The sequence below is a fragment of the Adiantum capillus-veneris genome, chromosome 28, assembly GCF_014529385.1.
Source record: "Adiantum capillus-veneris isolate H3 chromosome 28, ASM1452938v2, whole genome shotgun sequence".
NCBI classification, from domain to species: Eukaryota; Viridiplantae; Streptophyta; class Polypodiopsida; order Polypodiales; family Pteridaceae; genus Adiantum; species Adiantum capillus-veneris.
In genome coordinates this window covers 32,333,949-32,347,950 of record NC_140958.1, presented here as the reverse complement: position 1 = coordinate 32,347,950, position 14,002 = coordinate 32,333,949, and the positions used below count along the sequence as shown (strand labels likewise).

Below are 14,002 nucleotides of genomic sequence, written 5' to 3'. Positions count from 1 at the left end.
GGTGTCTCCAATTGTGGTAGTACCCAAGAAGAATGGAAAATTACGAGTGTATGTTAATCTCAAAAAGGTGAATGCAGCTACCATTAGAGACAACTTTCCTCTTCCAAGCACTGAGCATGTTTTAGAACGAGTTGTAGAAAAAAAATCTTACTGCTTCTTAGATGGCTTTTTGGGATACAATCATTTTTGGTTGACCCAAAAACTACTTTTGCAACAGAATGGGGTATATTTGCCTATCGGGTTATGCCATTTGGGTTAGCTGATGCTCCAGCCACATTTCAAACGTTGATGAGCCACGATTTTAAAGAATATCTTAGAAAATTCTTATAAGTATATATGGATGATCTATGCATACATTCATCAATCCGGGTTGATCATTTTGAACACCTCAAAAAGGAATTCGAAAAAAATTGACTTTATAGGATTTACTTAAATCCTAAAAAGTGCACATTCATGGGTAGACAAGGAAAAATTCTTGGACATATGGTGTCAAAAAATGGCATAGCTACTGATATTGAAAACATTCATATCATTGCTGATTTTCCTGACCAACAAAAATCAAGGGGGTACAAGCCTTCATGGGGCACTGTGGATATTATCGACGGTTCATCTAGATGTACGCTATAATTGCAAAACCAATGTATAGCTTGATTACACACTTTGAGTGGACCGAGGCATGTGAAGAATCCTTTATGAAGCTTAAGCAAGATCTCACCTCAGCTTCAATATTGAAAGCACCATATTGGAATAAGATATTCCACATACATGTAGATGCTTCCAATTTTGCTATCGATTGTATACTAGCTCAACCAGGAGACGGGAAAATTGATTTTCCTATTTCTTATGCTAGAGCCGACATTTGAACATGGCAGAAAAGAATTACACCAGCAATGAAAGGGAAGGATTAGGAATGATCTATGTCGTTAAAAAGTATAGAAATTACCTATTAGTCAACAAGTCTATGTTCTTTGTGGACCACCAAGCTTTGTTGTACTTGGTCAACAAGCTATGTAGCACATGAAGAATAGTGAGATGGTTCATCATTCTTCTGGAATTTGATTTCACTGTGGTTGTAAAAAAGGGCACTACACATCAACGAGCAGATCATTTGTCAAGGATTGTTTCAAGAGAATCACCTAAAGGGGTAGACGATGATCTACCAGATGTCTATTTGTTCTCTGTGGAAATGATACCTCGATGGTTGGAAAACATGGGGGTCATTGATGACAATAGCTCAAGTGGATTCACAAATACTACTTCCTATTACGATCGGATTAATCGAGCAATTGGCTATGTATCAATTACTAGTTGGTAGGCTATACAAAAGAAATCGAGATGGAATATTGCTGTTATGCATTAATCCTGGAAAAAAAAATAGTACCTAAGTCAAGCACATGTTACCATAGTAGGACTTCACTTTGCGGAAGACCAAACTATGCAACAAATTTTGACTCTTGGAGTATTTTGGCTGACTATGAGGAGTGATGTTTGATCTTTTGTGAAGTATTGTCCTCAATGTCAAAAACAAACACCCATACCTCATGTAACATTGTTTCAAAAGTCACGTATTCCTAGGTGGAGTAACTATCTGTTTACTTACTTATCAAGCCGAACATTTCCTGAGGATATGAGTAAATGCCGTCAAAGAGAAATTGAAACTGAAGCAAGAGAGTATGTTGTTATTGGGAACCAATTGTATCGGAGAGGTAAGGATCAACATTTGCGTCTATGTGCAAATGAAGACGAGTATATTCAGATTATAGAACAAGCACATGCTAGATTAGGTGAAGGTCCTTTTCTAGTGATACCACCACAAGAGAAATCTTGATGGCAGGCATATGGTGGTCAGTACTTTTTGCAGATGCCAAAGAATATGTTCGAAGGTGTGATGCTTTCAACGAGAAAAAATGCCAACACGTCTAGATAGCATGCCCTTAAGACCAATGATGGAGGCTAGAGCTTTCGCAAAACGGGATATAGATTTTATTGGGCCAATATAGCCACCTGCTTATAGAACCCAAGCTCATTATATCATTGTAGCTATGGACTATTTGACCAAGTGGGCCGAGGCTAAAGCAACTCAAAAGAATGATGCCAGAACCACTGCTGCATTCTTATATATATGGGTATGTATTCACGAGATATGAACTGCCAATAGAAATGGTCTATGATTAGGAAACTCATTTTCTCAATGAGGTAGTCGAATGTTACTTAATGAGTTTATGGTCATCCATAACAAATCAGCTCCCTATCAGCCACAAGCAAACGGACAAGCCAAGCATACAAACAAAATTCTCAACTCGGTGCTGACTAAAGTGGTTAGTTCAGGAAGTACAGAATGGGAAATAAATCTCCATGCTACTCTATGGGCTTATCGAGTTTAATTCAAAACAGATTTAAATGCTACACCCTTTAACCTTGTTTATGGTCTTGATGCCATACTGCCAATAGAATTTCTATTGTCGACATTAAGGGTATCACAGAATCTTGAGTGGACCGGACATGAATTGTTAGAAAGACTTGAAGATTTGGAAAAGCTAGATGAGCAAAGGCTAACTGCTGTAGCTCACATATATGCACAAAAGCGGAAACAAAAACAGTTTTTTGATTCCCACTTAATCACAAAAATCTTCAAGAAAGGGGACTTAGTTTTAGTCTATTCCCTTAAGCAACACATTCCCAAGTTTAAGAAAAAGGAAAACGGGACGTTGATCATTGAAGATGTATCTCCAAGTGGAGCAGTAAAATTATCCACCCTAGATGGTGAACCAATGGCTTATTGGACTAGTGGATGTCGTTTAAAGAAATACAGTTTGCCGCTAACTAATGAATTTCTAGAAAGAATGCATACAGCCACACAAAGCATGATTAAACGATAGCAGGTTATTGATGAAGCCCAAGAGGAAGCTCGTCTTCGGATACTCAAACGAAAAGCTACTCTTAGGAATCAACAAATACTGATTCCCATCAAGACTCTGGAAATAGATGACTGACAATCGGAATTACCTAAAAATGCAGTTTCAACGGATGATCATAACTGGTTAGACGGAATGGACCTGCACATCAAAGTACAGCTCAACAATCATAGCACCAATGCTTTGGTCGACACAGGAGGTAGAGTAAAAGCAGTGAGTTATTCCATGTACAAGAAGGCAATAAATCAAGTATTGACAACAGTAATAACAACATCAGCAACAAACCTCGATATCAGAAACCCTTGAGTTAATTACTCAAGACCCAGCTCTTGCACATCATGGTGGTTTGAATTGCATTGATCTTCAAAGCGTGGTAGATCCAACCATGGCTATGCATAGACACGATAGTTCACAGTCGTCCCGGAGTACGCCATCTAGGAGGGGTGGAAGGGCACTAAGTAATTAAGAGCAATGTTTGAAGAGGAAGAAAAAAGTTCGATATTAACGTGTGATTTTCTGTAAAATTACCTAATAATACCCTTATAATTCATCATCAAGGGAAAATTCATTGATAATATCTTCCCGATGAGTGTAAATAGTGTATAAACTATCAGAAAATCATCAAAAAATAGTCCTTTTTGGTTATTTTTTATCATTTTTATTGATAATGAGAATTAAAAATAGAAAAATCCAACAAAAAACAACGAAGCTGTGTTTTTCAATGGATTTTCTTAATTACTAAATTTTCACTTTACTTTTTTAGAGCATTTTGCTATTTTCTTTTATTTTTCAATAAACAGGTCAAAAATTAATAATAAATAGCAAGGAAGCTCATATGAAAAAACAGAAGACATCATGGTGATCAGAAAGACAAGGCGGACTAGCCCAAAAAGTTTCAATGAAACTAGAAGATGGAAGCATGAACCCTAAATTAGGCAGTCAGACCTACTTTTGCAAAATTCTTGCAGAATGAGCTACAAGAATCCGATCAAGGAAATGTTTGAGTATAACATGGATTTCATGGCCTAGTACGACTAATGAGGGAATCTGGGGAAAATTGGTTCGGAAAGTCCGGGTATAGATATCCAAGGTAGGCTAAAGGGCCACCTCATTTCAACTTGTGGCCTTTGGAGAGAGAGCTTTTTGACCTCTTTCACACGTCTTTTCCGGAGTCTACAACTGCCCGTTTTCAGTGCCGTCTCACACGAGACATGAGGGGTAAGTTCTTTGTCTCATGAAGTAGTATTACACTTTCATTATTCTAGATTTGAGAGATGTATGTACTTCTTGCTATTAACCACTCTTATCTCTCTACGAGAAATTGATTTGCAATATTTAGCATCACAAATTAGCTTCATTATGTTGGGTCTTAATCTTGTAATTTGTGTGTGTGCCCTATTCTTTGCTTGTGTGTATATAGGTTTTATGAAGCTCTAGCACCATTCACGTCGTGTGTGTAGCTATTGATGAAGTGCCATAATTGACATGTGGTAATTAGTGTGTGCTTATCATTAGTGTTCTTGGGGTTTCTAATCTATGGCAAGTCGGACTTTGGTGGACTTGATGTGTGTAGGAGTTGTTAGATTAGTGATTAGAGTAGGTTTATAGTTAGTCTTGCCATGGCTAATCTCTACTTGCAATGGAGAGGTGATATCTTGAATCCTCTGTTCCTATTCATCCGATGCTTGTGCTTCCATGCCCTAGCCAGGTTTCCTATCCACGGATTTGATAATTTTATGTGGGTTGTGATTAGGTCGTGATACAACGCATCCCTACATTTGGCATTAATGGTTTTTGCATAAAAATCGGGCGCCTGAGGCAAGTGGTGGGCTTGGTGAGTAGGTGGGATCCTATGATCAGCACCGAGTCAAGTTGACAAGCACCAAAAGAGACAAAGCAGAGTGTGTGTGTGTGTGTGTGTGTGTGTGTGTGTGTGTGTGTGTGTGTGTGTGTGCGTGTGTATGTGAATGAGCTCGCGGTGAGCCAAGTAATAAGGGCCACTGATAACGGGTACAAGGTCTACAAGTGGGTATGCCATCATCAAAGGATTGTGTGCACTCTTTTATGGGTGTATGTTTAGGTGTGTGCTTCAAGATGGCAAATTTTTCCTTCTTTGGTGCATTCACACAATGATTTTTATGCTCATACATGAATAATTGATTAGAATAAGCCTTACCTTGACTTACACAATGTTCATTAGTCAAAATTTGACCATCATTTCATTCCAAGTGAATCAAATTAGGTGCAAAGTGTACGTCAATTGAGTTACACACCTAATTTTAGCAAATAATTAGCACACATTTAACCACATTAATCAATCAAGAATTGACATGAGTGAGTGAGTGTACTTACATCGTAATCACACTCCAAGCTATTACTTTGCTCCATGCAAAGATGTATCATTGCACACACATGTGTGTGCACCATCAAATCAGCTCCAAAATTGACCACTGTAGGCCAAAAATCAAACACTCAAATCATCAAATTAGGCATAGATTGGTACAATTAACTTGATTAGAGTGGTGATTCCACCTCTTACAAGGGGATTTAACATAATTTACACTTCAAATGTTAGTGGTTAGGTTAGCAAAGTTAGTCAAAATTAGTAGAAATTAGCATGAAATTAGTACAATTAGCATGGAAACGAAGCGAAATTAGTAAGGGTTAGCATGAAATCAGTGAAATTGGGGGTTTAGGGTATTCATAACTCAACATCAACATCAAATTTTTTTGCACAGACATCATCAAATCAAACCAAAAATTGAGTTACACACACTCAAAAACAGAGAAATTAGTAATGAAATTACTCTATTCTACACATCCTAAACACACTAACTTAGGTTATCGATCCCCGAAAACGGCGCCAAATGTAGGGAGGCATTGTAGCACGACCTAATCGCAACCCACATAAAATTATCAACTGGCAACCTTGCTAGGGCATGGAAGAACGAGCATAGGATGAATAGGAATAGAGGACTCAAGAGATCAACTCTCCATTGCAAGTAGAGATTAGCCATGGCAAGACTAACTCTAAACCTACTTTAATCACTAATCTAGCAACTCCTACACATATCAAGTCCACCGAAGTCGGACTTGCCATAGACTAGAAACCCCAAGCACACTAATGATAAGCACACGCTAATTACCACGTTAATTACGGCATTTCATCAATAGCTACACATACGAGGTGAATGGTGCTAGAGCTTCATAAAACCTATTTACACACAAGCAAAGAATAGGGCACATACACAAATTACAAGATTAAGACCCAACTTAATCAACCTAATTTGTGATGCTAAATATCGCAATCAATTGCTGGGAGAGAGATAAGAGTGGTTAATAGCAAGAACTACATACATCTCTCAAATGTACAATAATGAAAATGTAAGACTACTTCATGACAAGGTGAAATGTAGAGAAGAAGAGACTAGTGAGAAAATAAGGATTAGATTAATCAAGAAGAGCTGACTCTAATTACAATGGTTAGCACTAGCCTCTCAAGCATAGACATTAAGCTCAAGGATAGGCCAAAGAGTGAACACTCTAGAGAGAGGGAGCTCTCAAAAGTGGATCCCCAAGAGTGGATTCTCAACAATGAAGCCTCTTTGCCTAAAGGCTTTCTTTTAAGGGCTTTCACCACAATCCCTTCTACTATGGGTTTAATCTTGAGCCATGAAACTACCATATACAACTTTGGAACTCTAAGTGAGCCCATGACTTATACAAAGTGAGTGGAAATATTGTGACATGCATAGCATATCTCTCGCTTGATGCATATTCGGTGTAGCTTGTGTTAGCCGCCGCTAACAAAATTGTAAATCCCTAGTTATGATGAAATTATCGGCGAGGCCCAAAGCTACGAAATACTGTGATGTGTTTACGTCAATGCGTAGAGCTCTTACCTGCAGTTGCAATGCAAAAAACACGACTGGAATGTGACAATCGGGGAGGGAGTAGGAAGCGCGAGAAGGAGGAATGAGCATCATAGCTCACGCTGTGTATTTCATTATCCAAAACTCCAAAATAACTTACAAAAATTGGATTTTATAATTTAGCCAAGGTTTTTGGTGGTCAAAACTAATAATCTGGGAGTTCTACCAAAGATGGGTAATGACAGGTTGATACAATCTGGAAGCTTGTAGCTCCGGCTCATTGATTACAGAGTTTATCTGAGAAAATAGGAGTTACAATATTCCCAATTTATCAAAATAATAAGTGTTTTACAATGAGAACTCCTAAAAATGGTATCCGTGTTAGCTTGCTGCTAACATTCCCCCCCTCCTCGCCCGTGTCGTCCCTTGACACAACTTTATGGGTTGAAGGAGTCTTTGGGCTGGCGGTTGGCGAGGTGGTCTTTAAGCGCATTCAGTGCCTTTTGGTATCTGATTTTTTTTCTTTATCTGGTACTTGCAAAAACTGCATAGTTACTCTGTTTTTCAGCTCCACTGTTGAGTAGCCCACAAACCTTGATGTGAGGCTGCTAATCAGTGGTGCAAATATCTTCGCTCACTAAGTGAAGAATCCCGTGCAAAACGCTTCGTCGAACGCCAGCATATTGTGTGAAGATAGAAACATGCATCTGGAGTAGAAGCCATAGAGGAATTCTTCGGAAGGTTGGCCACACTGAGATCATAACACAAACCTTTATTAACCTCGAGGAATGATATCCAAGGGGTGCCTGCTTTCTCTGGCTCATTGAACACTTTGATGCACGTGAGCAGCATTCGGAAGATCTTATATAGAATAGCACATGACAAATCAGGTAGACTTTTAAAGAATGACATGGCGCCATTTAGGGTTTTCAACATGTATTCTTCAGTCATTGGTCCCTTTTCTGGAGCAGGAAATCTGGGGTAGTTTAGCCAAGTTGGCCGCTTCTTGAGTAGTGCCTCATGTGATATGTAGGTCCTTACTCTTGGTATAGGATAGAAAGTCGGATCTTTTTGCAGAGCCGTAGGTTCTCTCATGAACAAAATCAAATATCATGGGTTTTTGTTCAGCCAGCTCAACCTCCACTTCAGGTGGTCTTTATCTCCACCCTCGACTTGCATGTTTGAGTAAAGCCTTTCTTTTACCTGCAGTAACTCCACTTTTATCAGAGGGTATGACAAGGACTGCTGGTGCCATTGCGCATTGATTTGATTGGGAGTGAGTTGTGTAACATTGACGGAGTGAATAACTCTCAAATCCCAATCCATCACTGCCTTCCACTACTCATTACCTCTTGTGTAATCTTTTCTTTTAATGCGTCTTCTTCAGCCTTTGAGAGCTGGAACATGGGCACTGTGTCTTCTTCTGTACTGGTTACCTGAAAATATTCCTCACCACTCAACTCTACTGTGGACTATGTCTCTAGTTCAACAAATGATATTGAGGGTATTTCTATTTGAGGCTGCTCCGAAGTGCCTGCCTCTTCTTGCATTTTCGGCTTTCCCTCTCTCAGTAGCTGGTTGACCCTTTTGAGTTTAGCTGTCTCCTTCAGCAGTTCATCTTCTCTTTGGATCTGCATCAAGGCCAAGTCTCTGCACTAAGATTTCTCTAACTTTAGTTCCAGCTCGAGGTCCTTGTTCTTTTTCTCCAATGCTTTGTAGACCTTGTCTGCTCCTTTGATCAAGGCTACGGCTAGATTCTATCGTATTTGTCGTAAGAAAATTGCATGATCATTTATTCTTTGTTCTAAGTATTGCAGAGAAGTGTTCGTGACATCCAACTGCACTTGAATCTTCCGAGCTGACAGGGTTGTCGTTAGAAGTTTGTTTGTAACTTCTGTCAGTTGTTCATCTTTTGCTTTGCAAGCATCTGACAACTTTGTAAGTAGGTCACCTAACTCGTCCATCTCCTTCTGCTGTTTATCTCTTGCTAGCTGATGCTGTTCAGCTTCAGCTTTCATTTTCTGCACTTGCTTTTGTAGATCAGTAATGACATTTAATCTGTTTCTAACTCTCCTTGGAGAGCGTCAGTCACCATCTCTAGTTCTTTAGCCTTTGTGTTGCGGCTAAGTGCTGCTGATCGGAGTATTTCCGTCATATTCTGCATTTGCCTTGAATATTCGTTGACTTGCAGGATTACCTCATCATTTGATTTCCAGTCTTCATTTCTTGCTAGCTGCCTAGATGTCTCGGCAGTCTCTTGTGTCTCTCTCGGCTGCGTCGTGGTGGCTGGTTGTTCTTGCCCTTGAGGCTGTGACCAGCCTTCTTCTTCTTTGTCATCCTAAGGCTTTGTGGATGCCTCAACCTTTTCTTGTTGTGTTGATGTAGAATGTGTTGACTCGGACTTTGTTGTGTCCTCTTGTGTAGCAGTAGCCGCTTGTGCAGATTCTTCTACTTCTTTTGATTTAGATTATGACTCTTTGGTGGGCTCAACTTCTGTGGCTTTCATTGCTAGTGATGGTGGTGAGCTTGGAATAGGGTTATCCTGTTGTTCCATAGGCGGTGAAGTGGGTCGGGGAGGCTCGTGACCTTGGTCGTGTTGTGCCTCTTCCCTTGCCGTTTCCTCGGCTTGTCTCTGGTCCTCCGCCTCTTTTGACTTCCTTGCCTCTTCTTCGGATTCTTTTAGCTTCAGGGCTTCTGCTTCTTGATACATTTTTTCCAAGGATTCTATTGGATCTTCAAATTGATTCCTTGTATGATGCTCTGTCCTTGGTCCCTTAAGTCCACTAGGCACCCATTTTTTCGGGTCCTTTCCTTGTGCTTGTCGACTGCGTTTGTATGCATGTTTCTCTCTTTCAAACCAGGCTTGCTTTTGCATGGGCTCTTCTTGGTGTGGAATCACGGTTTTCTCTTCATTTCCTCTCTTCGTGCTCTCTTTTCATCATTATCTGAGCTTTCATTGCTGTGTCTTTCCTACGAGCTTTCATCCATTAGAAAATTTTCGGAGGTCATTTGGAGGGCCATATGAAAGAGAGAGAAAATAGAGCGCTTCCAATGAGCTTGAGGGCTACGTTACGTAGGAAAGTACGTGGAAAGACTCAAGAAATAGGAAAATATTTTAAAAACTTTCACGAATCTAGGATTGTGGCATCGTAACTTCTTTGCTTTTACCGAGCTGTTAGGTGCATGTGTGGTCCCACTGCTGATATTCTCTTATGGTCATTAACGTACTGGAGGGTGTCCATTAAACCCGCACAAGATATTGGAATTGTAAAACACTTTCCCTCCATTAGGATGCTTTCAAAATTAATCTCCCTCCACTAAATATTTTCTCTCAGAGCTATGGCTTCCACGTCTTCCCGCCCAAGAAGCTCTAGGTGTTTATGGTGTCTCACACCAACTAGCAACACCTGCACTTTGCCTAGAAGACCAAGTAGTAGCATATCATCAATTACAATATCAACTTCAATAAGTGCAGAGAACCAATGGGTTGGACAAAGGATAAACAAAGGTTCGTGGGTCCTAATGCAACCAAGAAGAGCCAAGAGGTCTAGTGCTATCAATGTTTACCGCTCAGCATGAAAGGCCAGAGTGTTGGATTTCAAAGTTGAAATTGGCAAAAGATCTATAAAGGAAGTTCTTGCTCAACATGTATTTACCCATCCAGACGTGATAGCAAACGGTGGAAATGTGTCAGATATACATCAACCACATTGCAATTGTAAGTATTCTTCACATCTCAACTGCATTTGATTTGTCATTTCACTTATTGATACTCTCAGTTTAACTTTTGTTATATATTTTGCAACGTTTATCCCTCTTCTTATGATCAATGGCTCCATTCTTCACGTCTCAACTACATTAGATTTGTCATTTTCACTTATTGATACTCTTAGTTTAACTCTTGTTATATATTTTGCAGATGTTTATCCCTCTTCTTATGAGCAATGGGAGCCTGTGGAGTGCATAGTAGGCCTCTTCCTTGTCATTCATGCCCACATTGGTTCTCTACAGTATTCAAGGAGAACCAGAAAAAGCCTGGCTGATGAAGGAATATTTTTCTATGACCACTTCTACCAACTCTGCCCAGGGAATAAGAATGGCATGTTGGTGAAAGTGCCTCTACCAACCAGCTAGAACACTGTGGACTGGCCAGTTCTTGAGCAAACAATGGTGGAGGCAATGCGAAGTAAGCTCTACAAGGATATACAAAGGTCTCTACGTAGCTCTATTCCCACCAAACTGGTTAGAATTGCAAACTTTTGTCCTGTTGCACTATTCATAGAGTTGTTTCATAACTACAACATACGTGTTATGAAAACTATGTTCATGTGCAAGTCATTTCAGCAGTCATCCTGTGGCAAACTTCTTAACAGAGGATGGTATGGAAAGGAAGAGATCGGCATATTGTGTGAGGTTGCGCTTGACACTCTAGTTGTCAAGTACATGATTGCAAGCCAATCATTGTTAGTCTCCTTTTGGTATATGCGATCACAAATGCTCAGAGGTAAGTACATTCCTATGGACCAGGTTTCTGCAGGTTTGGAAGATAATCCTGCTGTGGATGTGGAAGTGTTTGATAAAGAGCATGGCCTAATGTTGGTGGTTACATTAAGGGAGCTATGCAGTCTTCTGCAGTTGCGGCACGACATAATTGAAGAGTCAATGGACAGGGACCTTTCAGATTTTTCCTCTTTCCTAGCTGGCTGTAAGCTGATGCGGCATAGGGAGAAATATATTTTGTGCAAAGAGTTGGATGGTCGGGTTGAAATAGTGTCAATGTAACAGAGATTCTTGTGAACCCAAGTGTATACGAGTGACTTTCAATACATGAAGTTTTTTTGAGCTCATTTGTCAATTGTGGTCTGTGAATATAAGTGTTCTTCAAATACATTTCTTTAGCCATTTCCACATCTCTCTCTCTCTCTCTCTCTCTCTCTCTCTCTCTCTCTCTCTCTCTCTCTCAATGTAAGGAAACACAAAGACATGATAGAAGAGTCATCTTAATTCATTATAAAGTACAAACTCGTCCGTGAACAATGGAATGAGATACAATTTCTGTAAGTATGGAATCAAAATGTCTTCAAGGTAAAAATCAAAGGTATGCCCCTCAAAAGAGGGTGGTGAGATAGTTGTTCCTGTGGATTTAGGTCTCCCTTTTCAGGACTATCATCCATCAGTAGTGTATTATTTGCATCAAAGGGTACATCAATTTGGCTGAACGGTTTTTACAAAAGATGTAAGTTGGGTTTTTTAGGGTGGTAGTGGCCCTCGCCGGTAACAAAAAGGCAAATTCTACCGTATCAGCACCGGATACACCGCAAACTATTCTAACTAGTGGCAACAAGTTTTGACTTTGCATTGAAGACCATACGTCAACTCTGAAGCGTGGAAGAAGAAAATGAATAAATTCTTTTGTTCCTGAACGAACCACAACTCGATAAGTACCCATCCAAAATGTTTGCAAGTCCTCGTAGGTGTCTGCTATACCTAGAGGCACGCGCATCAGCAATAATCATTGATGTCCAAGATAATCAACCTCTATAAAAGTTGACAAGTACATATAAGTAGTTAGAAGCTGGACATATTTTTCCATACTTGAATAGACATTACCGAAACAACCATATCTACACGTAGCAAGGGTCCATATTGGGTCTCTATAGTGTTGTTGTCGTTGTTGCTATCCTCTGCTTTTGCTTCGTCGTCGTAGTCATCGTTCTCGTCTTCATCAAGGGTCTCCCCCATGGCTCTTTCTGCCTCATCCAGGGCTTCCTCCAAGGTCTTTTCCTCACCCTCCGTTGGCCGGCTATCCTCATCCATATCCTTTTGGGGCTCCTCCATTGGCCGGATTGCATCATCCATAGGCCTGATTTCCTCATCCATGCTTGCCTCATCTAGGGTTTCCTCCATGGGCTTTTTTGGCTCCTCCACTAGCCAACTTGCCTCTTTCATTGTCTTCTCCATAAGCCCCTCTGCTTGTGTGACTAGCACCTTGCATAGCCTCGTTTGGCCTTTCTGCATCCTTGGCCCTTTCATCTTTGGCTGGTATGACCCCCTCGGCTCGTTGTGGTTCCACTGTATCTAATGCAGGGGCTTGTGGTGGTGGCTCGTCACGTATTGTCATATCGATTGTGCGGTCATCCAAGCACCTATCTTCAGCTTCTCTGGGGCTCGACATAGTGAGCAGGTGTTGTATTAGACCTGCCCGATATCTTTGCAAATAATCATATGTGTAGTTTTGCACAACACTTTGCAAAATTGAAAGACCACATAGTGAGAAGTCTTGTATAAAGAAAACCAAAACTGACTGAATGCATTGCCAAATGGTTACCTTAGTCATGAAAGGTTGTAATGCAAAGTAGCTTTGCAGGACATATTCTGTATGGAGAAGACATCTCCAGCCGCAAGAAGCTGCATCGGTTTTATTTGGTACATGCACATCATTGATTGGGGCCTTGTATAGTTTGTACCGTCCACATAGCTTGCCATAAGCAAGCAATAATCTCTTTACACAACTGCATAAAGGAGTATCAGGATGTTAGCTTGAGGCTTTCAAATTTACATGGATATCCATAAGAAACACTTTCTGATACATAACACTTACAACCTAATTTCAGGGTGGGTTCATTTTATTGAATTGAACACCCACACTGGTGGCTGGTCAACATCAAGGCATATGAGACTCCAGTGATGGTTGTTCTCATAAGGAAAGATGATGACGGTTACTTCTAGCATAGCACAGTGGAGAAACCAACTTTTGAATGTACCAAATGGACTGTTCTTCTGTCTAATAATCACAGACATTTGTGGATCAAGAAGAAACACCTCCATGTGGGTGTGCGGTGGAAGTTGACTTTTGATCAAACTGCAAGGAGTGTACCTGATTTAGTAAACCTATCATTTGAGTTTTCAAAGTTAGAAAAATATTAAAACTTACATAGATAATTGTATCTGATATTTGAGCATCTGGATCCAACAATATATTAATGTCCACTGTATCCAGAGCCAGCTTTCTGGCTCCATCTATAAATGGTATCTCTGCAAGCAAACCATCCTTCATTGAAAGTAGAGTATCTTTGTTGCTGGCATCTATGGATCGGGTCCCATTGCATTCTCTTATCCTATGGGACTCCACTGCTACTTTCGTTTTCTCCTTAAGTTCTGCTTCCCTTATGTCTTCTGTTTGGAAAGCAACCGTCTTTGCCCTTGCCCTTGTAT

At 40.2% G+C, this 14,002-nt stretch overlaps 1 pseudogene; it reads left to right on the top strand.

Moving 5' to 3' along the window:
• The first annotated feature begins 10,126 nt into the window (after positions 1-10,126).
• On the top strand, positions 10,127-11,381 carry LOC147420248 (uncharacterized; annotated as a pseudogene).
• Positions 11,382-14,002: the final 2,621 nt, after the last annotated feature.